A 26,208-nucleotide genomic window follows, 5' to 3' on the forward strand; every position below is an offset into this window, starting at 1 on the left:
CGAAATGCACACTTCTTGGACCCCTGCATAACTGCTTGCAGTTCTAGTTATTCTTACCCCCCTAAAAGTGGGACCACAGCCCAAACCGTAAATGGTGCCGACACGCGAATCACATGACTAGATCCAGATCTGTTCGGACTAAGCAGACGACAAAATCCAGACGCGCCGGTCACTAGGTGGCGCTATACCAAGGAATACGCGTTTGGGGCTATAACTCCCACACCGAACCTCCCAGAGTCCAAAAACTTGTACACACAGATGCACTGGAGTCTGCTGCATCTTTTGGTCTAGGCCACGCCCATTTGCGTCTATGAATATTTTTCGCTAAATCGCGAAAACCGCAAAACTGTTTTTTCCCTACTCCTCCCACATTTCTTGACCAATCGACACCAAACTTTGCACACGACATCTTCAGACGCACACGCAAAGGAATCGTATACAGTTTTTTGATCCGACCTTCGACGACGAAACGGTAGAGTTTTGAATATTTGTTTATTAGCTAAATTAGACGTGGAAAATTAAAAATCCAAAAAAATCCAAAATTAGACATCGGATCGAGTCCAAATTGTACACACATGTTGGTGCTAACCTTAATGTCGTTCGATAAAAATTTCGGAAAATTTCGCCATTAGGGGGCGCAATAAACGAGGAAATTGTATATCTTCTACAAAATTTCGCCGCGAAAACGCTACACTGACTTCCCGCTACTCCTACCACAGTCAAATCCTTTGTATCCACAGGTTCAGGGTAGCGTTTTGAACACATTCTTCGCATTGTGCCGGCGAAATGCACATTTCTTGTCGCGTTGTGCCGGCGAAATGCACACTTCTTGGACCCCTGCATAACTGCTTGCAGTTCTAGTTTTATTTATTTCTTTATTTTCAGTTTTTGTGGAGGTGCTTCAAAGATGATAATTTTTCTGCAATAATCCAAAATCCAATGGAAAAACCTGTTGGCTTTTTGTCAAGGGAAACCCAGGTCGACGCTCACTTCCGGGTTGGCCAACATACGTCATCCCTCCACCACTATATACTGTAAAAACACATGTTCAAGTTAAATGATAATGCATGAATCTATTCATGCTATTCATGACAATTATTTTGGCCATGGTGGATCCAGATCTGTTCCAGAGCATTTCTGCACCTCGGGCAACAGCGCAGGGTTGCCAGGTCCTGCCTGCAAAAATCGTCCTGCCCACATACCGTTCCAAATCCACCCAAAATGTCCTAGAAGCAGCCCAAGTTGTTGTTTTAGCAGCGAAATGCATTATGTGTGTGTGTGTGTGTGTGTGTGTGTGTGTGTGTGTGTGTGTGTGTGTGTGTGTGTGTGCTAACACGCTATTTCATGTTGAAATGCGACGTAATCCAGTGTTCACGAAAACGTACACTGTCAACGTATGCTTTTGGCGACTGGGTTGGCTCTCAGATAAACGTGTTTCACGTCACAGGGTTTGGGAGGAAGGGGCGGGCCTTCTGAGAGGGGGTTCCGGGGGTTACCCTCCGGGTGGGAGTTTTGGTTGTTGTAGTTTTCCGGTGGAGCTGTGCCTGCCTGTCCGATTGTGGAATCCAATAAACCTGCTATCAAGCTTACTTCGCCTGTGGTTATTACAATATCATTAAAAGTTACATAAAGTAACGGTTTAATAACACAAACACAGGAAACACGTGAGCTGCTAGTTTAGCGAAAGCAGCGTCCCTCGCAACCTGACGTTGTTGAAACATGCGAGCGAGCCGATTAAATCTTCCTAATAACTATAAAACTAAAGATCAGACACAATCACTGACTGAAGATTATGCAAGTAAAAAGTATATTTCTCGCTAGAAATGTTATTAGAAACACGTTTAACGGTGAATCGATCCTAAAATATTGCATTTCCCATTCAGATAATAAAGATTAATAAAGATACACATTCACTGAGTGAAGATTATGCAAGGAAAATTTACATTTCTCGCTAGAAATGTCATTAGAAACACGTTTAATGGTGTATCCGTCCTAAAATATTGCATTTCCCATTCAGATAATAACGATTAATATGGCTACGTAACAATTTCACCAAATGCCCTGTTGGTCATATATGTGGCATACATACCTCCCGCGACCTGTAGAGGCGCTTGATACGCTCCAGTGGGTCGTAATCCGTGGCAGTACAAACGACCTATACGGTCGTAAAATTTTGCGGACTTGTTGGGATAATATATGTTCTAAGGTCACATTGGGATCCAGAAGACATGAGAATATGCTGACATCCACACAGTATGACCCAGAAAAACATTCTATGCACAATATTTGATGAAAGTCCAACTTTATATTGTGTAAAGGATTGGGGATATAAGGAGCTGTCCGGGAGTCATTCAGCAGTGTGTATTCGCGAATACCATTCGGCTTTGTTGTCTCTCGTTTTCGGGCGGCAATAAACTCTCCATCTATACTTGACCTGGACTCTCCGATTCCTCTTTGCTTATAGCTAGTTGAAGTGAATTAGATAAGTTGTTATTATTAGTGCCACAACATTTGGCGTCACAAACAGGATTGAGGAACAGAGACAGCCCGGCTGCTGGACTGACGGACGGGGCACGAGCGGATCACACAACCCTAGCGCTCATCAAACTCCCGGTAAAGTTGACTTACCACAAATTAATACGGTTGTTTGATCTTTTCCTGTCCCGTCTGGAAGCTCTGCTGCAGGTAAAGCGTCTCTTCAGTCCAACGAATCAAATTAATCATTGAAGAGAGATTGGGGAACTCCGGCGAGAGATAGAGTGTGCGCGCGCACAGCCATAGACGCTCTGTTGTTATGGTTAACTAACAAGCGGTTTATGGTTCTAAATTGATACAAAATTGTTATTTTTGTTTTTTGATAAGTAGGCCTACTATAAAGTCCTGTGGCTGCGTTCTAGGGGAACGAATTAGTGTCAAAGTTCCAATAGAACAAGCGCAGGTCCGCAGGTCGTGTGAGTGCGTACTTGTTGGATTTCTGAGGCCCCAGCTGAAATTTGGTTTGGGCCTACTATAAAGTCCTGTGGCTGTGTTCTAGGGGAACGAATTAGAGTCAAAGTTCCAATAGAACAAGCGCAGGTCCGCGGGTCGTGTGAGTGCGTACTTGTTGGACTTTTTGAAATCCCATCTGGAGATGGGTTATGAGTTAGAATTCATTACTGTGGATTAACTCGGGTGGTTTTATTTAGAGAAGAGTTTCCTTGAATTGCTGACTAGTGAATTTTCTCTTATTTGGGCCGATTGAACAGCCTACTGATCTTGGATCGATTGAGTGAGTTTTTTCTTTATTTTGGGCCGATTGAACAATTTCTGTTCTTGGATCAATGTTGAGTGAATTTTCTCTCTTCTTCTGGGCCGATTGAACAGTCTTCTGATCTTGGATCGATTTTTTGAATTCTCTCTCTTTTAATTTTGGGCCGATTGTACAGTTTTCTGATCTTGGATCAACTGAGTGAATTTTCTCTTATTTTGGGCCGATTGAACAAATTTTCTTATCATCGGATCGATTGAGTGAATATTAATTCTGATCTTGGCACTTTGAGGAAATAGGGTTCTTGTTTTTCTGGTTGAGTAGCTCAGAGCTGGAGTACTCGACCGTTCATGTTTTAAGCAAAAAAGGTCAACTTCAGCGTTCGGCCAATCTTTTATTTTGTATTTAAAGCCAAGTGAGTGACTGGTTCCAGTCAATATCTTCCCATCTGGAGTTATTATTTTATTTTGCATTTAAAAGACGAGTTGAGTGAGTTCCAGTCTTTTATTTTGCATTTATTGACGATTTGAGTGAGTTCCAGTCAATATCTTCCCATCTGGAGTTATTATTTTATTTTGCATTTAAAAGACGAGTTGAGTGAGTTCCAGTCTTTTATTTTGCATTTATTGACGAGTTGAGTGAGTTCCAGTTTTTTTTTCATCCGTTTTTTTCAATACACTATTGAACGTCGTATAAACTGTTTCCTTCTGTATTTAAGTTGTGTAGGATTAAGTTACCTCGGAGGCTTTTACAATCCGTTTTGTTTTTAGTTTATCCTGTCATTAATAAGACAGTCAGAGAATAAATAACTTGTCTGGAACAAGTGGGCGAAACCTTATCTAGGGGTGTGATCTCTTAGCCTGTGGCCAGAAAGGGTGGGGGCCTAGGAGCAGAGAATAGCTGGGACGCACATCCCAATCAACAGAGAGAGAGAGCAACGCACGGGAGGAGTGTACATTTATAGCTTAGAGATAATAAAATAATTTGTCTAACGAGTTGAATAAACTCAAATAAATTGTATTAAAAATAGTGTTTATACACCTAGAGAGAATATGAATATAGTACCGACGGCTGCAGAGATTTTGAGTAGAGACCGTCTATTTCTCAAAGGTGAGATGAAAAAGATCTCTGAGAAATGGGAAGAAAGGACAGAAGGACCAGGCACTATATGGCCCATGGGAGGGACTTTTGATCCAATAATGTATAGGGACATGGCGGTAGTGATAAGGAATTACATAGATAACAGAAGTGGTAAAATGGCCTTAGAGAAGAAGGCCAGGGAAGAGTTAATACTAGCTCTGTTCAAAGAGGAAGGAGATAGGTGGCGTTCATTACATCGAGTAGCCAGGCAGATAATAACTGATGACGAGAAGGCTCAACCATTGTCTCTGAAGGCTGAGCCACCACCGTACAAGCCGTCAAAAATGTATCCATTGTTAAAAGGCATGGTAGCGATTAAAGGGGAGGTTACACTAGATGAGGAGGATAAGCAATATAACACACAGGGAAGGAGGGGCGCACCCATACACAGGAACTGTTATGAGGGGATTAGAAAGGCAAGAGGAGAGTGTGATGATGCTGAAACTAGATCTAGTGAAAGTCAGGACGAAGATGAGGATAGTGATGATGGGCATGTGGAAGAAGAGATTTTGGTGAAGCCAATGAGTAAGAAAGCTAGGAGGAAATTAAATAGTCGGAACAGGAAACAGGAAGAGAGTTCCCGTGTGGATCAAGGGCTAGAGGAGCCTAGCTGTAGTACAGCATTACGAAGCCCCCTGGCACTCGAAACACAGGGGAAACCAAGGAGATCAGAGAGAGAGAGAGAGAGAGAGAGAGAGAGAGAGAGAGAGAGAGAGAGAGAGAGAGAGAGAGAGAGAGAGAGAGAGAGAGAGAGAGAGAGAGAATGGATTTGCATTGTGCTGAATAGATTACATTTGTGATTGGATGTACTCTGTACTACTTGGTCCTTCGATATAACCTGTGGCCCCTGTTTTAGGAAAATCATAGAACCACCACTGGGATCGGTGACTCTGTGGTTCTGTGTGTCGCGACAACCTTTGAGACTCTCCATAGCGTCGTGGTACCATGTGATATGAATCAATAGATCTTGGTACACAGGGCAATTGGTGAAACACTGTGTTGGTTCAGAGGGATACAGCATGTTGGGTAAGGATTGAGAGGATTCTGGATGTGATGATGAGTTTAATGTTAAGGACACAGAGAGATGGTAGGGCCCAACCCAGAGGTGATCAATCAATGGAGAGCCCAGTATCGAAGTATTAGAGCTACATGATAATCACAGGTTTTAAGGGTAATTATCTAGACTCCATAAAATGAACAATTAGCGTTTAATGTTATCAATAACATTCACACCGCTCGTCCACAGAAGTCCAGGGGGCTACCAGCGCTGGGGATTCTTATTATAAGAATTCAGGGTAAACACAGTTGCACTTCTCAAAAGAGGAGCTCAGCTTACCCAAACCTTGGACTCCGCAGTGGATAGGTGGATGTTGTTTTGGTGTTTGGACCTGACGAGGTCTAGGTGCCAAGATAACAACACAAATAAAATATTTCCTAAGGAATTACGATGTTAATGGACATTTATTAAAAGTGGTCGTACAATCTAGAAATAATAATCGGCAATACTTAAAAATTAGACTGAATGAGTACGATAAAATATTATTCCGATTTATGAATTCATGTTATCCACAATGACAAATGTCATTTAAAATGATATAAGTAAAATACAATAAAAAAGGGTGTGTGTTTGAGCCTGCTCTCGCGTGTGTGTTAGGGTCACAGAGGCAGGGGAGAATCCTCTCCTGCTTAGAGTGATGGAATACACAAAGGGGTACCAAAAGCTTACTTCACACAAAAACAACAGGTAGAATATAATAAGATTAGTTCGCCCAATTTAAATAGTGAGTATAGGACAATCCGGTGGAATTATAAAGGGAATTATGATTATGAGTAACGGTTAACACAGAAGTGAATCGCCTAATATTGAAAATGCAAGTTTTAATATTGTGATTTTTTGTTTTATATTCACATCTCCTTAGTTAAGGACAGAAGGTGGATTAACGCTACATCTGCTGGGAAGGGATCCTACATGCTAGGTCTCAATTTACATTCAGAAGTGGTGGGTTTACCTTTCAAATGCCATGACTGCTGCTGCAACACTTTAATAGAATATTAACATTTGATAATATGATACTTTTAACTCTGATGAATTACCTTTCGATTTACCCCATCATATACCCCCCGCACACACAGAGTCAAATTTTTGTTGTTGTTGTTGTTGTAGCTGCTCTGGTGTGTCCATTACGCACTGCCTTGGCTGCATGGGCAATTGTGATTGTAGACTCTGTCTCCATCCCTCCACTTTGCGGTCAAAACCACCTTATGGGTGGGGATTGATTGTATCCCAGGCACGGCATCCTGCACTAAGCCAGTATGGAAGGCTGGTTAGCCAATGACGGGTAAGATCCCACCTTGAAGACCGGGACAACCTAAAACAGGGACAGTCACGATTACTTGGCAGTCACTGTGAGCACTGGCTCACTTGATCATGAAGTGACAAACTGCAACCATCATAGGAGGAGCCGGCTGGTCAAAGGTGGAGGGGGAACAGGAGTCAGATATGGCAGCCCCAGCAGCAGAGGTGGTGGTATTGGGACAGGGCATGTTGCGTTTTATTTGACAGTTGAGGTATGAAGGCCTGCTGACGCATGAAATCTTTTCGGTTTAGTGCATGACTTGGTAACGGCGTGGTTTCAAGGCGGCTGATGGTAAAACCCACAAATATCAACCTTTGGTTTTGGATATACTGGCTTCAATTTCCCTTCCCAATAGATTGGTTTTATTTTACGGATGGTTAAGGTTAGGAGTTCCAACGTTGGTTCCACCAACGGCATTGTTAGGTTTGCTTATCATTTAAGTGCGCATGGTTTTGACCATTGCGCAAGGGGGGAGGTGTTGAGGAGTGTTGAGGAGAATTAGAAAACAAGGTTTTTTCTTCACCATAATTGCAAAAAATGATTGATAACCAACTAAATGAGTATGAATTATGTGCAAAAAAACATGTAAGAAAAACAATCACTACTACATTGGGACACATTCCCACACCTGAAGGACCATTTTGACATCTGGTCATGAACCATGTTGTGCATGTTAGTTATCCTTGACAGGTTCAGCAGATGGGTAGAAGCAGTCCCATCAAAAGACCAAAGTGCAGCTACAGTAATCAAGTTTCTGACTGGAAAAGTCATGCCAAGGTTTGAAATTCAATCAGAGATAAGTTCAGACAATGGGCCAGCGTATATTCAGCAAGCACCTATTCAAGCACTAAATATAATTGGTTACACACACACACACACACACACACACACACACACACACACACACACACACACACACACACACACACACACACACACACACACACACACACACACACACACACACACACACATCTATACACACACACATATCTATACACACATAAAACATTTAAGAAGGAATGCAACTGAGGCATTATCAATTATGATACAAACATATTTAAAACACATACAAATTTCGGGTCCAATGTTTCCAGAAGCAAGGTGAGTACCTTATATCTCTCTGAGAGATATCAATTAGACATCAATCAATATCTATAGCAATACTGAGTTATCACATACAAGCTAAATAGAATGACACAGCTAACTTTGTATGTGATGCTTACGGTTAGATTCATGCTTTCACTTACATTTCAAGGGCCCCATAAGGGACTTCCATAAGAACAATTAAAAATAGAATCAACGGAAATATGCTTTTGAACAACTAACTGCGGTACACAAGTTTGTATTTCTACAATAGAAACGCAAAGTTCCAGAGCCAGATGCAGACACACCGGAGCCTACAAACTATGTCTGCCAAGTGTGGCAATATGTAGTTTGTTGTCATGGTGACTGTCAGCTGTGCGGCAGTCCCAGCCAATCACGGTGGGAGACTATCTATAAAGGCGGGCGTAGAGCACATGTCGGCATCTTGCTTGCCGTAGGCTGGGTCACGTTGCGCCTGGGCGTCCATTTCCGCTTCCGTGCGGTGACAGGTGAGCTGCCGGTCACGGCTGCATCTCTCTCGCATGTTGCCCATCCAGTACTAATTTTAGTTATTGTTTTGTAAAGGCTCTTGCTTGCCGGAGGCTGGGTCACGTAGCTCCTGTGCGTCTATTTCCGCTTCTGTGCAGTGATAGGTGAGCTGCCGGTCACGGCTGCATCTCTCTTATACGTTGCCTTTCCAGTGCTCATTTTAGTTATTGTTTGTAAAGGGCTCACTTGGATGTTGCTGCTGGCTGCGCGCTGCTCATCGATACATGGCCGATGCCGCCTACTGAACTGTCGCTTTGGTATAGCGTCCCGTTCCCTGCTCCACGCCACGTTGGCCGGGACTGCCCGATTGGGTGGCCGACAGTAGCGGCGCAGCGGCGGCCAATCCACCTATAAAAACCACTGCTGCTTTGCTTCAACGTTATTACCGCCTTGCCAGGGCCAGCTCGGACCCGATCGCTTTGCCGTTCATTCGGCTAGCGATAGTTTGTTCCTTTTCCTGTTGTGTCGCTATCTCTTTTGTTTAGTTGGTGCAACTACATCTTAAAGTGTGAATGTTATGTTATGTAAGAGTTTTTGCTGATTTCTCCTTGTGTTTAGTTATTATAGATTTTGTTTATTTAATTAATTTCTCTTATTATTATTTTGTTTCCATTATGTTTTCTAACTGGTTGCTCTGCGATCCCCCTCAATTCAGGTGCTGAGCCTACGGTGGTGGACTGGTGTCCTGGTCACGGTGTCCCTTTTGTATTGTGTTTGCAGTTGGTTTATTTTTCATTTGTTTTACGCGTGGTGTTCCTGGGACCCCCTTTCCTTTGGATGCAGGTGTTCACAGTAGGTCTCAGCACTGATTGGATCTCAGCACCCAATTTCCCTCCTTAGTGAGTAATTATTTAGTAGTCTTAAGAACAGACATTTTGTATAAATAAAAGTATTTTTGTATGATCGAACTGCCGTCTCTGCCTCATTGCATAACGGACCTCAGTGCCTTTCCTTCATTTGTGCTAGTCCACTTAAAATAAATCTCTGGGTGAAATTCCCAGGGTGGCGTTGTCTGGCAATAATTAATGCTACCGATACTGCCTTTAAGAAAAGGGGCATCACTCCATAGCTCGTGCTGCCAGACAAGCAAGGAGTAACAGCCACATGATGCAATCAAATAGTGGCAGGGGTTTGAATGAATTCTGTTTTTGTGTTCAACCATTCACAAAAATATTGATTGTATAATCTATATAAAATCAGCAACGTTTTGTCAAATTTACCATGGATACAGCAGAAGGACTATCAGAACAATTAGATGCCATCTCCCGAATGATCTATCAAATTAAGCTAGTCTTGGTTATGCATTGGCAGAGCCAAGGGGGGTGTGTGGGATGATAGGGGCGACATGTTGTGCGTTTATCCCCAACAACACAGCTCTGGATGGGTCGGTGGCCAGGGCGCTGGAAGGATTATAGTGCCTCAGATTAGAGTTGGCAGAGATCTCCGGAATCAATAACCCCTTCTCAGGACGGATGGAGAGCCTGTGAGCAGTGAGTGCTAAAGGAGCACCAGGTGTCATCCAAGAGTACATGGAGATCCAGTTAAACCTGGAGGCACAAATGAGGATCCAAAGGAGGCCCGACCCGATCCTACTGGACGGTTGGGAACATATGCCCTTGTAAAGGAGGGATGAACATTGGACTGTGATATCTCAAACACCAGGTGGAGGATCACGAAATGTGCTAGTAACCTCTTCATGTGAGCCGGCCTCGTGATCTACAAGGCTTGATTTCAGCCAACAGGAGCAACATCTATGACCTTGTCCAAAACCCCCCACCTGTATCCTTGCGCACCAATACATGAAGATCACCTGAGCCATTCAGTTCCGTGCAAACCTACAGACAATCTCAAGATTTCAAATGCTGAAATGTCCATGTTTGGGTACATTATCATGACACATATTTTCAAAATTATTCATTTTTAGTTAATTATTATGTCACATATTTTGGAGAATGATGATTTTCAATGCATGCTGAAAACATATTGTTATAATTTTTATGAGGGTATTTTAGGTACACATTTGATTGTGGTTGTATTCTAAATGTGGAAACATTGTGGTGTTATGTTTAGAAAGGTTTTATGATCTTTTTATGAATACTTTGCGGGAGTCAAAAATATTGGACATAATACACCACATTTGGCAATCTTTTTCATCACCAGGTTGCAATCCCTGGATCCAGGTTGAAACTCCTGCTTTAGATTAGCGGTGTTTTTTCTAGGTAGCCAGATGTGGTGCTATTCTGATCCAATCGCCGGCACATAGTCTCATAGACTAATTTATAGATAATGGGGACATGGGGAAATTTAAGTAATAGAGATGTTATTATTGTTTTCTTTTATTGAGGCTTGGGCAAGCCTCAAAGGGGGGATATGTGGTAGAAATTAACCTTACATTCTATGTTAAACTATGATTATTATTAGGCCTACACATCATATAGATACTTTAATAGTGGAAAACAGCTGATCACCTTTAGCCTAGATGTTATTTGCCATGTGGCACCAGTGAGTGAGTCCAGTCCATTCCCATCTGATGTGTCACACCAGTAACGCCCCGTGCCCACTACCTCCGTCAGTTGTCCGTTGCCCATTGACTTTGAATGGGGACGGTCGCGCAATGCATTGTGGATCCGTCAGTTGACTTGGAGCGTTCGCCACCGTCAAAAAGTTGAAAAATGTTCAACTTTTTCGGCAGCGACGGATCCGTCATCCAATCAGATCGCGTATGCAAATTTAAGCACTGTGACGCGACTCGGGCTCTGACGATACTGGAAAGCGGGAAAGCGGGTCTTCTTGCCTCGCAACAAGCAGGAAGAAGCGGGAAGAACCCGGCGAAGCGATTTGATTGGCTGACGGTTGCCTCTGCAAAGACTACTCCCCCATCCGTTTGTTGAGGCAACCGTCAGCCAATCAAATCGCTTCGCCGGGTTCTTCCCGCTTCTTCCTGCTTGTTGCGAGGCAAGAAGACCCGCTTTCCCGCTTTCCAGTATCGTCAGAGCCCGAGTCGCGTCACAGTGCTTAAATTTGCATACGCGATCTGATTGGATGACGGAACCGTCGCTGCCGAAAAAGTTGAACATTTTTCAACTTTTTGACGGTGGCGAACGCTCCAAGTCAACGGACGGATCCACAATGCATTGCGCGACCGTCCCCATTCAAAGTCAATGGGCAACGGACAACTGACGGAGGTAGTGGGCACGGGGCGTAAGAGAGTCCAGTCTGCTCCCATTGTGATGTACTCTCTGAAGACAATGCTTACATTCACACGTGTGCATCATCTCTGTTTGTATAAGGATAATATATGTTCTAAGGTCACATTGGGATCCAGAAGACATGAGAATATGCTGACATCCACACAGTATGACCCAGAAAAACATTCTATGCACATCAATATTTGATGAAAGTCCAACTTTGTATTGTGTAAAGGATTGGGGATATAAGGAGCTGTCCGGGATTCATTCAGCAGTGTGTATTCGCGAATACCATTCGGCTTTGTTGTCTCTCGTTTGCGGGCGGCAATAAACTCTCCATCTATACTTGACCTGGGCCCCGTTTCCCGAAAGTTTCGTTAGCCTAAGTGGATCGTGAAGTGCGTCGAAAGGGCATCGTAGAGTTTTCACCGCGTTTCCCGAAAGCATCGTGGGGAACGAACGTCTTGAAAACGCTCGTAGCTAACGAGTACTCCAGGGGTGCTCGTAGGTACTCGTAGGACGCTAAGAGCATCGTCAGCTATAGCCTCAGTGGCGACACCATCGGACATTCCGTCTATTGGATGCGTTTTATTAAAACGCATTGCGCCTTTATGTTCTTAGTTTGGTAATTAATAAAGATTATTAATTAATTTATGAATAAAGATGTTCAAATGGCCAAAATAAAACGGGACAGTCACAGTCCAGAAAATGTTTGCGCAGGCAGGGCACTCAAAATGTGTGAGAGAAAGTGGGGGGATTTGTGCAGACTGACATAGGCTACTCATAAAACGTAGCATAAAATAATGTAAAAAAATAAATTAAATTAAACAAATTAAAAAAAATAAAAAATAACGAAATAAAAGAAATTAAAAAAAATAAGAAAATAAAGAAATACCATTTTTTATAAAAAACAAGCAAAGGAGCAGGCAAAAGGCTGGGATATGGTGGGGATTGGTCACGTTGACGGGAATGTTTAGTGACATGAGGGAGGGTGGAGGGGGTTAAAAAAAAGTCTCAATCACTATTCGACGCGCATGAAAACCAGCCGCGTAGCTATGAGGGAGGCCGTCCTCACACCGATCTTCCTCATCGTCATCGTCCTCAACGTCCTCCGGTTCAAGCAATGCCACCCCAGCCTTAGCTGCAATGTTGTGCAACATAGCCGTCACACATATCACGGCGCATGACTTGGCCGGAGAAAACTGGAGCCCTCCGCCTGACTTGTGAAGGCATCTAAAGCGCCACTTCCACCTCCCGATCGTGCGCTCAACGATGCACCGGGCCAGACGGTGGGCTTCGTTGTATTCCTCATCATGGACGTCTCCCGGGTTATTCACAGGTGTGAAGAGGAATTATTTAAGGGGGGAAAATGCCGTGAAACGCACAGTGCATTCAGGATTAGGACTGATATAGGCCTATGTCGGTTTAAGCCTAATCAATTGTGTTTTAATGTCTTTAGCATTCATATAGGCTAATTGCAGTCTATTTTTTTCGTAGGATACTCTGCTGTTGTCCTTGATGGGGATATCTTTTAACCCTTTTTAACACAATTTTCCTGCGACATTCCTGCGTCTCCCCCTCCTACGGAGCCCATTTCAGCACCGTGTCAGTAGACAGTTACAATCCTACGACGTCGTGAGTGCAGCGAATGCGCGTTCACGTTAAGAGGAGTTTCGGGAAACGCTCCAAAGAAATTGACGATGGATCGCAAGATCCATCGTGAGAATGATCGTACGAGCGTGGATCCATCGTTATCGGGAAACGGGGCCCTGGACTCTCCGATTCCTCTTTGCTTATAGCTAGTTGAAGTGAATTAGATAAGTTGTTATTATTAGTGCCACAACAGCGGTAGTCTACACGAAAGAGGCTGAAAAATGGGAAAACTTAATATTTATTAGGGGTGTGTAGGGAATATTGCACTACGGTCCTCTATGTTGTTGCACGTAGCGGAACAGGAAGTTCATGACTCTATTTAGATGTAAACCTACCAGCACTTTCAGCTGCTCATGACATCTTTGGTTATTGTCATTTCACTGCTGTCGTTCATTAAAGCAAGTGAACAAATGGAAAGTTGTTCTTATTTAGTGTGCAGCAATTATTGTCCCTTCAGAGCATCAACTTTATCTATATATTGGCATATAATTAATAATAAGATATTTTTCTACCTCATACTGTACTTTAAATCTGTTTCTCTCTGTCACATGTTTTATGAACTGTCCGAGCTCCAGCACCCTATTGACTGGGGGACATTGGACATTTAGAATCTGAGACAGGATAGTAGGCTATAACAGTAATTCTTTAACTTTTATCCGTTTTATTACATTTTTCATCTCTTTTACCCCTTTTAACTGAACTAAGAGTTATGATCTCTTAGTTATAAACAGATTGTATGAACTAAACAGGCCGATCAAATAATTAAAGATCGATTTTGTCTATTGAATGAAATCACACTTCTCAGCCACCGCAGCAGAGATGAACAGCTGATAGGTGCAACTCTAGTTAAAGCGGAACGAGCTGCGTCAATTCAATTCGTGCTCATTATTTTATCACAACTTAACTCTGTTTTGGTCTACAGATGACTGTCAAAAGTAATCTTAAAAACGTTTACACTCGCAACACATCTACAAATCTGTAAAATCGTTTAAAAAGACAGACTAAAGGCTACACAACGTTTACAAAATACATTGCCTATCTTGCAAAAATGAAACCTAGCTAGCTTTATCCACGTCAGTGTGGATTAAAACAACAAATGCTTCGCGTTCGGTTATTTGTTTGATGAAAAAATCTAAACTTAATTAAACTAATAGATCGGTAAAGAAATGCAAGTCTCGTGCCTTTATAATTGTAGTATCGCTGTTTTGAATAGTCACCTACCAATACCTCCAAGTAGATAGATAGATAGATAGATAGATAGATAGATAGATAGATAGATAGATAGATAGATAGATAGATAGATAGATAGATAGATAGATAGATAGATAGATAGATAGATAGATAGATAGACACTTTATTGATCCCTTGGGAATGCTCCTTCAGGGAAATTCAAAATTCTAGCAGCGGTAGTACAGACAAGACACATAAACAAGCAAGAAAAACACAAGCTAAAATGCAACAAGACATTGTATAAATAAATAACTACATTTTAAAAAGAAGAAGCAGCAGCAGATGTTAGCAGCAATTATTATATCTTATTTATGTTAATAAATAAATGGAGTGTGTAGCAATAAATAAATAAATAGATTATGCAAGCTCGATCAGTCTATCCCAGGGGTTTTCAAAGTGTGAGAGAGTGAGCCCCCCCTCAGAGAAAAAATTCAGCTGAGCCCCCCCCCCAATTTTTTTTTTTTCTAAAGACCTGTGTTTTGAAAGCTATCTTAATTATTTTACACATTTTAAACATCTCTGATCATAATTTTAAAACATTTGAAACATATTTTTTAAACATTTGAAACATATTTTTAAAACATTTTAAACATATTTCTGAAACATTACAACATCTTTGTGCGTTTTTAAACACATTTCTTAACACAATTTAACAACTTTATCTAAGCATGTTTTAGCTTAACCTTTTTTAAATACATTTGAACATCTTAATCTGTGTAAACTGCCAGTTTACACAGATTCATTCAGGGTCCCCGACTCTGAATTTTCAGAGTCGAATCAGATCTGCTTTTTCAGTCCAGAGATTCGACTATTCGGCGGGGTTTGTTTACCGGCGTTGCTATGGTGACCTAAATTATTATAAGCAACTGAAAACGATGCCGGTTTGAAACTAAAACTGTGATTCTGAAAAAAGTATAAATTATATCGAAATTCTGTTTCGATAGTATTGAAGATACAAGTGTGTAGAGTTGTTAAATGGTTTGCACGAAGATAAACGGTTGAAAATTGATTTAGTTAGGTTACTTCTACAGTTGAAGTACGATTAATGATTTGAACCATCGACTTTCAGGTTTTTCTTCGGGTTTATTTTTTTCTCACGTCGTGCCCCCCCTGAAGAACTCTGGCGCCCCCCAGGGGGGGCGCGCTCCACAGTTTGAAAACCACTGGTCTATCCTATTTCTATTTCCCTTTATCCACTGTACACCTCCTGCTGCCCCCCCCTCCTCCCTCCAAGTGCGGAGTTGTGGAGTGTGATGGAACGATGGACAAAGGAGTTCATTAGTCTGTTGGTGCGGCATCTGGGGAGGAGCAGCCTGTCGCTGAAGGTGCTTCTTTGGTTGCTGATGACAGTGTGCAGAGGGTGGCTGGTGTCATCCAGGATGGCCAGAAGCTTCTTTGTGGTTCTCTCCTCTGCCACTGTCACCAGACAATCCAGCTTGAAGCCGACCACAGAGCCGGCCCGCCTGATGAGCTTGTCAAGCCTGGAGGAGTCCCTCTTGGTTGTGCTGCCTCCCCAACACACCACAGCGTAAAAAAGGATGTTGGCGACCACCGACTGATAGAACATGGACAGAAGTTTACTACAGATATTAAAAGATCGCAGCCTCCTTAAAAAATACATTCTGCTTTGGCCTTTCTTGTAGAGGTGGTCGGTGTTGATTGCCCAGTCCAGTTTTTTGTCAAGCCACACTCCCAGGTACTTGTAGCTGCCCACGGTTTCCACCTCTACCCCATTGATGTCCACTGCTTGGGGTCGTGGCTAGAGATGTTCCGATACCATTTTTTCCCTCCCGATACCGATTCCGATACTTATGCTGTGGGTATCGGCCGATACCGAGTACCGATACCAGTATGTTACAAAAATGACTGTGATATGATTATCATTGTGGTAAGGCCTGGGTCAGGTTAAACCCTTTGTAAATGAATGAATGAATAAGGCAAATTAAAGCCATTTATTTTTAAATAGAACAGTATAAAAAACAGTAGTGCAACAGCAACTTAAATAATAGTTATTTTAAAAAAATAATAAAGTGTAGCCACAATATCTTTAAAGGAGCATTTCACCGGTGCAGACATGAATATGTATTGAAATTGGGTCCTATATGTAGTCGAATAATAAAATAAAATTCTAATTTGGTGCCGCCTTGACCGAGAAAAGGCAGAAAGTGACTTTTTGGCGCTTGTGGATTGAAGACAACAACTCCCACCATGCACAGCTTCGCTGGCGGCCACTCCCGCTGATCATCTCCGCCTATCGGACACCTCCTTGTTCCATCTACTAATGGAACAAATCAGCGTGGAGCTTGAACCGACGTCACTAGAGTAGTGACGCTTGCACAGAAGCATACGGCCGTCATCTTTCCTTATTCTGGGTGGAAATAGTAACATAGTTACGCCATTAAATGCGTTTATGTAAACATTTTTAGCGAGAAATGTGCATTTTAATTTCATAATGTTCGCTCGTTGAATTTGAAGGATGTTTTTTTTGATAGTTATGACGAAGAGGGAACGCTCCATTCACTTGCATGGACAGCGTCTCTGGTTGCTAAGCAACCTCAACGTCTTGGCGGACTATATTATTGTTATTTATATCCGAGATTATTTAATCTAACCCGATCTAAACTCTATCATGCACCCAAACATGGCGGCGTTTGGGTTTCCTACCTCGGACTCCTAAATCCAGCGCAGCCACAGGCGCCTTGGCGCGTTGAACCAATTTTTGTGACACACAATGATCAAGCGACAAGTTAGTTACGTTACACGCGTTTGGTGTGGCCGTAGGCCGTGTCCACCAAAAGCGTTTTTTTTATGCGGTTTCACCCAAAAAATCGGCTTCGTGTGGACGGGGCCAAGAAGGCGAATACACGTCACCAAGACGGGGAGATTTACGCCACTATCTGCCAATGGATCGTGGATGCCTGGGCTGATATAACAGTCTCCACTGTGGTCCAAGCTTTCACGAAGGCAGGAATAATCACTGAACTGCCAGGCAACAACAGCGACAATGACTCGGATAATGACGAGAGGAATCCGGGCATGTTGGATGCCGTAGCCTACTCGCCCAACTGTTCAATTCGCACACACAAGAATTCGAGGAATTCGTAGACGGGGAATGAACTGAAAAGGTGATCTTATTGTTAAGAGATATTGATCAGATATTGTTAATATGCACATTAACGTTTGAACATCGTTACCATGGGAGTGACCGGAGTTGTCAGAACGCTTAATAAAGTTTGACTTTATCTGACTGTTTTGTTGACATTCTCTATAGCACATCTCGGTCTTGTCTATGCTATGCGCCTAATAATCCGGTGCGCCCTATATATGAAAACAGTTCTAAAATAGGCCATTCATTAAAGGTGCGCTTTATAATCCGGTGTGCCTTATAGTACGGAAAATACGGTAGTCCTCGTTTGTATTTCTTTCGAAATGGTGAACTTTTGCATGGAGCCATCTTCTATGTCAGATCCAGTACCCTCCGCCAATGTACTTCAGTTTTATCAACAGCCTCTGTTATCTTAGCTTCAGACGCTGTGGATGTTAGTTTCTGCTGGTGAAGTCCCACCCACTGGCACTGCTCTAATAGGTCTGTAGCGTCAGTGGGTCCCACCCCCTCGTCGTGCTCTTTAGCGTGACGCGTCTTCAAGTGTTTTATTAAGTTGATAGTGTTGAAATTAGCAACACTCGTGCCACCCCTGGAAATCTTTTCACGGCATACGTTGCATGTCGCAGTCTTGCTGGTGGGAGCATCCAGCGTGAAATATTGCCACACCGCCGACATGATAACGCTAGCTCCTTGATTGACAGGTGATCAATTCTTCTTCGCCCCTCTAAAACAGTAGGCTGCAGATGGCAGCACAGCGCAACTGTTTTAAGAGCCGCGAAGAAGAACTGTGTCAGCGCTAACGGAGCTAACCAGTAAATAGCTTTCTATTTTAATAAATTACGTGGTATCGGAGGTGCCTGGACTCCAGTACTCGCCGATACCGATACCAGCATTTTCGGCAGTATCGGAGACATTTCCGATACTGGTATCGGAATCGGAACAACTCTAGTCGTGGCCTTGACTTCCCAAAGTCTATCACCAGCTCTTTGGTTTGGTTTTTTTTTAATGTGTTGAGCTGCAGGCTGTTTGCATGGCTCCAGGTGACAAAGTCTCTCACTAGAGTCCGGTACTCCTCCTCTTGGTCCCCCCCTATACACCCCATGATGGCTGTGTCATCAGCATACTTCTGAATGTGGCACGATTAAGAGTTATGGCTGAAGTCTGAGGTGTATAAGCTGAAGAGAAGAGGGGCCAGCACCGTCCCCTGAGGCGCCCCAGTGCTGCTGATTAAGATGTCCGTTGTGGTGTCCTTTAATCGAACAAACTGTGGTCTATCTGTGAGGTAGTTGGTGATCCAAGTTATCAGGTGGGGGTCCACTTGCATAGCTGACAGTTTGTTTTGTAGTATGAGGGGCTGGATTGTGTTGAAAGCACTAGAGAAGTCTAGTAAAAGAATCCTGCCTGTGCCCGCCCCCTTGTCCAGATGTGAGTGGGCCCGGTGTAGGAGATACAGGATGGCATCCTCCACACCAACCCCTGTCCGGTAGGCGAACTGTAGTGGATCCTGAGTGTGCAGCACCTTAGGCCTGAGGTGTCTGAGAAGGAGCCGCTCCAGGGTCTTCATCAGATGTGATGTGAGTGCCACCGGTCGGAAGTCATTCAGCTCACTAGGTCGGGTTTTCTTTGGAACCGGAACTATGCAAGATGTCTTCCAGAGGGTGGGCACTCTCCCTAGTTGTAGGCTGAGGTTGAAGACGTGCTGAAGCGGCTCCCCAAGTTCAGCAGCGCTGGTCTTCAATAGGCGTGAGCACACATTATCTGGGCCCGCTGCTTTCTTTGGGCGAAGCTTCCTCAGTTCTCCTCTGACCTGGTCAGCAGTAATAATGCAGGGAGGAGGGTCCACTGGGGTGTTTGAGGAGAGATCGGTAAGAGGGGGGTGGAGAGTGGTGTCCAGTGGTGAGGGGAAGGGGGGATCACATGACTGTGGTGAAAGTGAGGGTGCCATTATGTTGGTGCCTTGGCTGGGTGGGAGGGGGGATGGTTGGTCAAACCTGTTGAAAAAGATGTTAAGCTGGTTTGCCCTCTCCACAGTCCCCCCCTCTGTACTGTTTTTAGCTTTGTGGCCTGTGATGATTTTCACACCATCCCAGACCTCCCTCATATTGTTCTCCATCAGTTTGTGCTCCACCTTTCTCCTGTAGCTCTCCTTCGCCTCCTTCAAACACTGTTTCAGCTCACGCTGTGCTGTCTTAATCACCTCCTTGTCCCTGCTCCTGAAGGCTGCCTTCTTCTTATTAAGGACAGTTTTGACGTCACACGTCACCCAAGGCTTGTTGTTTGGATAGCAGCGAACAGTCCGAGTAGGGGCGACTACATCTGTGCAGAAGTTTAGATAGTCTGTCAGGCAGTGTGTCAGCCCCTCTATGTCTTCACCGTGGGGGCTCTGTAGAACACTCCAGTCTGTAGTTTGGAAGCAGTCTCTGAGGGCATCCTCCGCTTCAGGAGACCATCTCCTAAAGGAGCGTGTTGTGACAGACTGCCTCTGCACTAGGGGGGTGTATTGTGGCTGCAGGTAGATCAGGTTGTGGTCCGACTTCCCAAGTGGGGGGAGGGGGGTGACCCTGTATGCATCCCTAACATTTGCATACAGGAGGTCAATTGTCCTGTTGTTTCTAGTGGGGCAGTTCACAAACTGATAAAAAACAGCCAGAGTAGAATCCAGGGTGGCATGGTTAAAATCACCGGAAATTAAAAAGAAAGCCTCTGGGTGTAGAGTCTGAAGCCTTGCTGTGACAGTGTGAATCTTGTAGTGGCTGTGGCAGTGGCTGCATCGGCTCTCGGAGGAATGTAAACACACACCGCGATCACGTGACTAAACTCCCTCGGTAAATAGTATGGCCGGAGGCTGACAGCTAGTAGCTCTAGGTCCCGGCAGCATGAAGCCTTCTTCACAGAGATATGTCCTGGGTTACACCAGCGATCGTTGACATATATTATGAGCCCCCCACCTTTGCTCTTACCACAGGCTTTTGTGTCTCTATCGGCTCTCACCGCGCTGAAACCCGGCAGGTCCACGTTAGTATCCGGGATGAGGGGGGTAAGCCACGTCTCTGTGAATATTAGCAGGCTGCTCTCCTGGTAGATCCGCTGGTTAGTTAAGGCCGTTAGCTCATCAATCTTATTTGGCAAGGCGTTCACGTTCCCCATGGTGATGGAGGGGATTGATGGCTCAGATTGATGGAGGGGATTGACGCCTCAGATTGTCCGCTAGCCTAGCCTTTAGTTTAGCGCCAGCCTTACAGCCCCGATATCTCCTCCTCAGCGCTGCCTTGTGTGCTTCTCAGCGCCGGCTTCTGTGCTTGTTTTCAGAGCCAACAACTCTTCTCTCGGATAAACAAGATAACTGGTGCGTGCCTTCTCTTTAAAATGCGTCATATCCATGGATATATATTAAAGGCACCCAGTGCAACTTTATGTAAACATTCAATGAAAAATAAACATTCAATTTCTAGTCTTTTTTACACGTAGTAAGTTTCAATAACTCCATACCATTACATATCGACATTCAAGGAGCAAAGATGAGACGTCGCTGTGTGGTGAGAACTGATAGAAAATCGTAAACAACAACAATCGCCGGTGGGGAGAAGCCATTTTTCCATTGACTGGAAGCCTGCTTTATTTATTGTAGGTTACAAAAAATAAAGAAAATGGCGGCATTGTTGTTGTTATCGATTTTCTATCAGTTCTCACCACACAACAACGTCTCATCTTTGCTGCTTGAATGTCGGTATGTAATGGTATGGAGTTATTGAAACTTACTACGTGTAAAAAAAGACTAGAAATTGAATGTTTATTTTTAAGCCTCGAAAGTTGCACTGGGTGCCTTTAAAACACCCTACTCCTGCACAAGGTTGCAGGAGTAGCAAAACATTAACAAAATAAAGTTAAAAACAACACAGTACTACGGAGCAACTGGAAAGGCTGCCGTCTCGCAAAGCGCCATGGCAACGCCATGGCGCTGTGCAAGTGTGTGCAAGTGTTGTGCAAGTGTAGCTGAACCGAACGTGTCACATAGCTTCGTGCAGTCCCGTCCCTTTCGCACGTTGGCAATAGAATTTGCAACTCGCGCTTGCGCAGTGCAAAACGACATTTCTTTTTTTTGTTGCAATTTCCGGTGTGCTCGTGGATGTTTCTGTGGGAGGATGTCTGCAGCGGAAGTGCGTGTGGGTGGATGTCTGAAGCGTGTGGGTGGATGTCTGCAGCCAGACCCCACTCGCAAATGTAAAGCTGGACCCAGTGTATGAGATGCTGAGTGTTTAGAAAAAATCTGGCTGAGGTTTGTGGTACCAAAAACAAGTGGGAACAAGGACTAAGAACAATGAAGCAAACATACAGTAAGTGAACAAGAACAGCAAAGTGGAGCAGGGGGTATCACTATCAATAAATAAAACAATGTTAGTCATGTGTGGACCAAGAACAACAAATGTGTAAAGGTGTGCGTGTGTATCTAACTTGTAAAACAAGAACAAAGTGAATGAACAGGGAGGAATATTATAAGTTATTAATAAACAAAGAAAATACTCCACATTATACATCAGGCTGAGGTTAAGGATAGTAAAGTGCATCAGGTCGGAAGGAAGGACAACAATCGCAGCAGTCGCCGCCGCCACCAGCAGTCGCCACCACCAACAGCCGTCGCCAGCACAAGCTGCCACCACTAGCAGCAGAAGGCGAGTCCACCATCCTTCACCACCACCAGCCAGCTCAAGCAGCCATCGCCTGCTACAGCAGCGACCTGCAGCAGCGGTGTTTGCCGGCACCAGCCAGCTAAAGCCACCAGCAGCAGCAGCCACTGCCATCAGCATCCGCCATCAGCCGCATACACCATCAGCAGCAGCAGCAGCAGCCGCCGCCACCAGCACCAGCTGCCACCACCTGCAGGAGAGTGAAAATAATCAGAAGACCTTGAATAGCCTGTAGGTCAATGAGTTTCCCCACACATGGCCAAATAGTTGCCAAATTGGGGAAGGGGTGGACAGAAGCTTACCTTATGAAAAAAAAGAATGACACTACTGTCTGTGTAATAACGTTTGAAAGCTCGTCATTATGGCTTTTGTGTGGAATAATTTCTATTCATACATGTAATCCAACAGCCTTTTCAAGGGTATAATTAACAAAAGCAACCTTATTTATACTAGTGTAACAGACTGTTCTGCGTTTAGTCTGGAAAAGGAGGTGTGTCCCCCGAACTTCCCCCTTACGGCAACTCACGAGGGACACACCTCCTATAGCATCAGACACACAGTACTTCAACACAGTAGCTAACACCGTCAGGTTCAGCAAATTAAACCCGTCGTTAATCAACCTTATTGATCCTAGTAATCCTACATCAATAACTAACTAAATAAAAGTTGGCATAGATTTACTACTTAACTTCTGGTGCAGTGATACCTTCACAGCTGGCGAAATCGAGCTGACTAACTAGCAGGCAATGACTGAAAATCGGTCGTCTACCAAGATAAATATATATAATTACGCTGTGCACATACAACTAAAGACCAGTATATGCATCATAAAGGCCCTTTGATGCAATATAGAGAGCTGACATTTCAAAAGAGGTAGCAATTTAATCAATTTACTCCCGGAAATACCGTCACAGATGGCGAAGTCGAGCTAACAAACTAGCAGGCAATCTGTTGTCTACAAAGATAAAAATATACATAATTACGCTGTGCGCATACACAAATAAATATTGGTACATGCATCATAAAGGGCCTCTGATACAATATAGACAGTTGACAATTCAAAAGAGGTAGCTATTCAATGCACTTACCTCAGAAGTTACTGGATGGCCACTGGCCAGCAATGGAAATGAATGATCTCCTACGCCGTAAATGAATGTTTTGGCACTATGCGAGGCTCCATACCATGGAAGTAGGCGGCAAAAAATGCTACAACGGAGTCCAATGGAAGGGTCGCCATCTACGTAGAGGCACTCCTGCCGCGCGCCCATATGCCTGGTCAAATCTGCCCGCGTGCGCGCTTCAAGGAAGGTAACCAATCACAACGGAGTTGGGTTGGCAGGAGGGGGGCGAGGGGGCGGAGAAGGACGAAACCGAGCGTTGACAGAGAAAGCTGAAAGCGCCCAGATGAGAGGAAGAGTTTCCCGAAAATCTACATTGTTTTTTGTGTATGGTTAAACATGACTATCAATCATTATAACAACGTTTATAGGTCATAAAAGTCGAAAAGCATAATAGGTCCTGCATTCATTCATTGATTTTAACACTCACTCGCGGAAAAACATTTTTTTGTCAAGATCAAATAGGCTACTCATAAATCCTAAAAGTTATGGGCTTGTACACGATGTCTGTGTCAAGAAAATAAGTGTTTTCTGTATGGTGTTTGCAGATGCATGATTTAGGTCCCGTCCACACGGAGCCGAAACGGGCGAAAACGATCCGGTTTCGTTTTATGCGGTTTTGGAATATAACCGCACGAGCTGTAGTAAATATTCAAAGCGCTGGTTCTCCACAGAAAAAAGTGTAGCGCATCAAACCTGCGCGCATCCTGCGCGATGTATACAACCATTCAGTCACGAAGAGATTAAATCTTTTACAATACTTTTTAAGTTAGTTTAGTTAGTAATTACATTTATCAAGGGGCTGTGTTTAAAGCTACAAAAAGAATACAACTAAAATAATAGATTAATAAATCAACGCAACTCTGACGTCGCCTAGCTGGTGGGGGGCTGATGACGTCATCATTTGCGTTTCAGGCGTCCACACGAATCCTAACACGAAACCACATAGGTCAGGATATATTTGAAACCAGCCTGGGACATGGTTTCAGAAATGTGCGGTTTCGGGCACCGGATCCGCCGGCTCCGTCTGGACGGTCGGCCGAGACACACAAGACTTATGCGGTTTCACCAAAAAATCGGCTCTGTGTGGACGGGGCCTTACATACAACTGAGGCCACATCCACACGGAGCTAAGACGGGCGAAAACGATCCGGCTTCGTTTTATGCGGTTCATGTCTCCGTAAAGACGGAGTCATTGCGAAACCGCATCGAGCTGTAGTAAATATTCAAGGCGCTGGTTCTCCACAGCAAAAAGTGGAGCGCATCAAGCCTGCGCGCATACAGCCTGCGCACTCTATGCAAACAGTCTTCAGTCACGAGGAGATTCAACCTTTTAAATTGAGCAGAAATACTTTTTAATGTACAGTTAGTAATTCATTTTATCAAGGGGCTTTATTTAGAGCTACAAAAATAATACAAATAAAATAAATAAAAAATTCAACGCAACTCCGACGTCCCCCTGCTGGTGGGGGGGCTAATGACGTCATCATTTGCGTTTCAGGCGTCCACACGAATCCAAACGAAACCGCATAGGTCCGGATAGATTTGAAACGCACAAGACTTATGCGGTTTCACAAAAAAATCGGTTGATGGGGAGTTTGTTGGGGGAAGGAGGTGCCCTAGTTCAGCCTGATAGGCCAGTTGGGACAGGGGGCGGGAACAGCTAGCCAGTGTTCGTTATCGCCATATTGTTTTGGGCACTCCTCCAACCCCGTAGTTAGTTTGTACGGAAAGGATAATTAAAAGCCTGGTTCTCCGGTTAAACGCAGGCCACTCTGTGTCCTCCTCATTCCGCTGCAGTTAGCCCCTGCAGTGACGGGCCACAAACGCTACATTATGACCGCTCTATCAGCTGTTCTTTCCTAAATAATTTAACCAACGTTATTATCTACAGTACAACAAGATTTTGTTTTGGAAGGCTGGGATATATAGCCTACTTTGCTCGAGTTTATTATCATTATTATCATTATTTTAAAGGCCCACTATGCAACTTCGGGCATTTCTTCGCTGTTTTCTTGGTTTTGGCACGCACATTTCTCTACACAGCGCCCCCTACAGCTTCGTAGTAGATATTTTACAACACTGTCGTAACAACTCGTTGACGACCCTCCCCCATGCACTTCTACGCGAGCCATGTGCATTTGTTTTCAAAGAAGCCGGCGAATGCGTGGAGCCATGTCCGAAGTAGATGTTCATAAAGTGTAGGCAAGGTTATACATTTTTAAAATGGTGTATTTGTATTGCAATAAACATAAATCCATCCTTTTTTATAGTTGATGGGGAGAATTTATATCCTAGATTATAATTGTTTTATCTCAAGTTGAACAGAACAATCAGTGTAAGAGTGTTGGCCAACATAATAATCTGAATAAACAAGAACCTGGATTCGGGGATTCAGTCTGTATCTGGGGGACGAGACAGACGAACAGCAAAACACCCATGGAAACAAAGGTGTTTATATGATTGCAACCAAGCAAGCTAGAAACATACAGGGCTCACAACAAAACGGTCGAGAAAATAATTTTTACAGGGCTCACAACAAAATGATTGAGCAATCCCATTTGTACAGAGACTATCAACATCAAGAATACCACGAAGACAAAGTTCACCCACTTTCAATTTCAAAAGCAACACGGCCAAGTCGGCGTCTGATTTGCAGTCTTCTTTTTCTTTCAGTTCACGCTATTCCTGAAAAGCTTGCCCAACGTTTACTCGTGTCTGGCCTCTCTGTCGGTCAGTCTCCCTTTTCTCTTCTTCTGTTCCTCCGACATTGGGTTTCTCTGTCTCTTTTTAGTCGGCTGATCTATGATGAATGTAACAATCCCTTAGTTACTTGTGTTTATATCGAG

The 26,208-nt window shown here is 43.8% G+C and overlaps 1 long non-coding RNA gene across 1 annotated transcript; it reads left to right on the forward strand.

Annotated features, from left to right (window-relative positions):
• The first annotated feature begins 8,185 nt into the window (after positions 1-8,185).
• On the forward strand, positions 8,186-9,269 carry LOC130371959 (uncharacterized). The gene is made up of 3 exons (XR_008893269.1): positions 8,186-8,339; positions 8,416-8,483; positions 8,559-9,269. It is a non-coding gene; the product is annotated as an uncharacterized LOC130371959 (long non-coding RNA).
• The last annotated feature ends 16,939 nt before the right edge of the window (positions 9,270-26,208 follow it).

Source organism: Gadus chalcogrammus, chromosome 18, assembly GCF_026213295.1.
Source record: "Gadus chalcogrammus isolate NIFS_2021 chromosome 18, NIFS_Gcha_1.0, whole genome shotgun sequence".
Lineage (NCBI taxonomy): Eukaryota > Metazoa > Chordata > Actinopteri > Gadiformes > Gadidae > Gadus > Gadus chalcogrammus.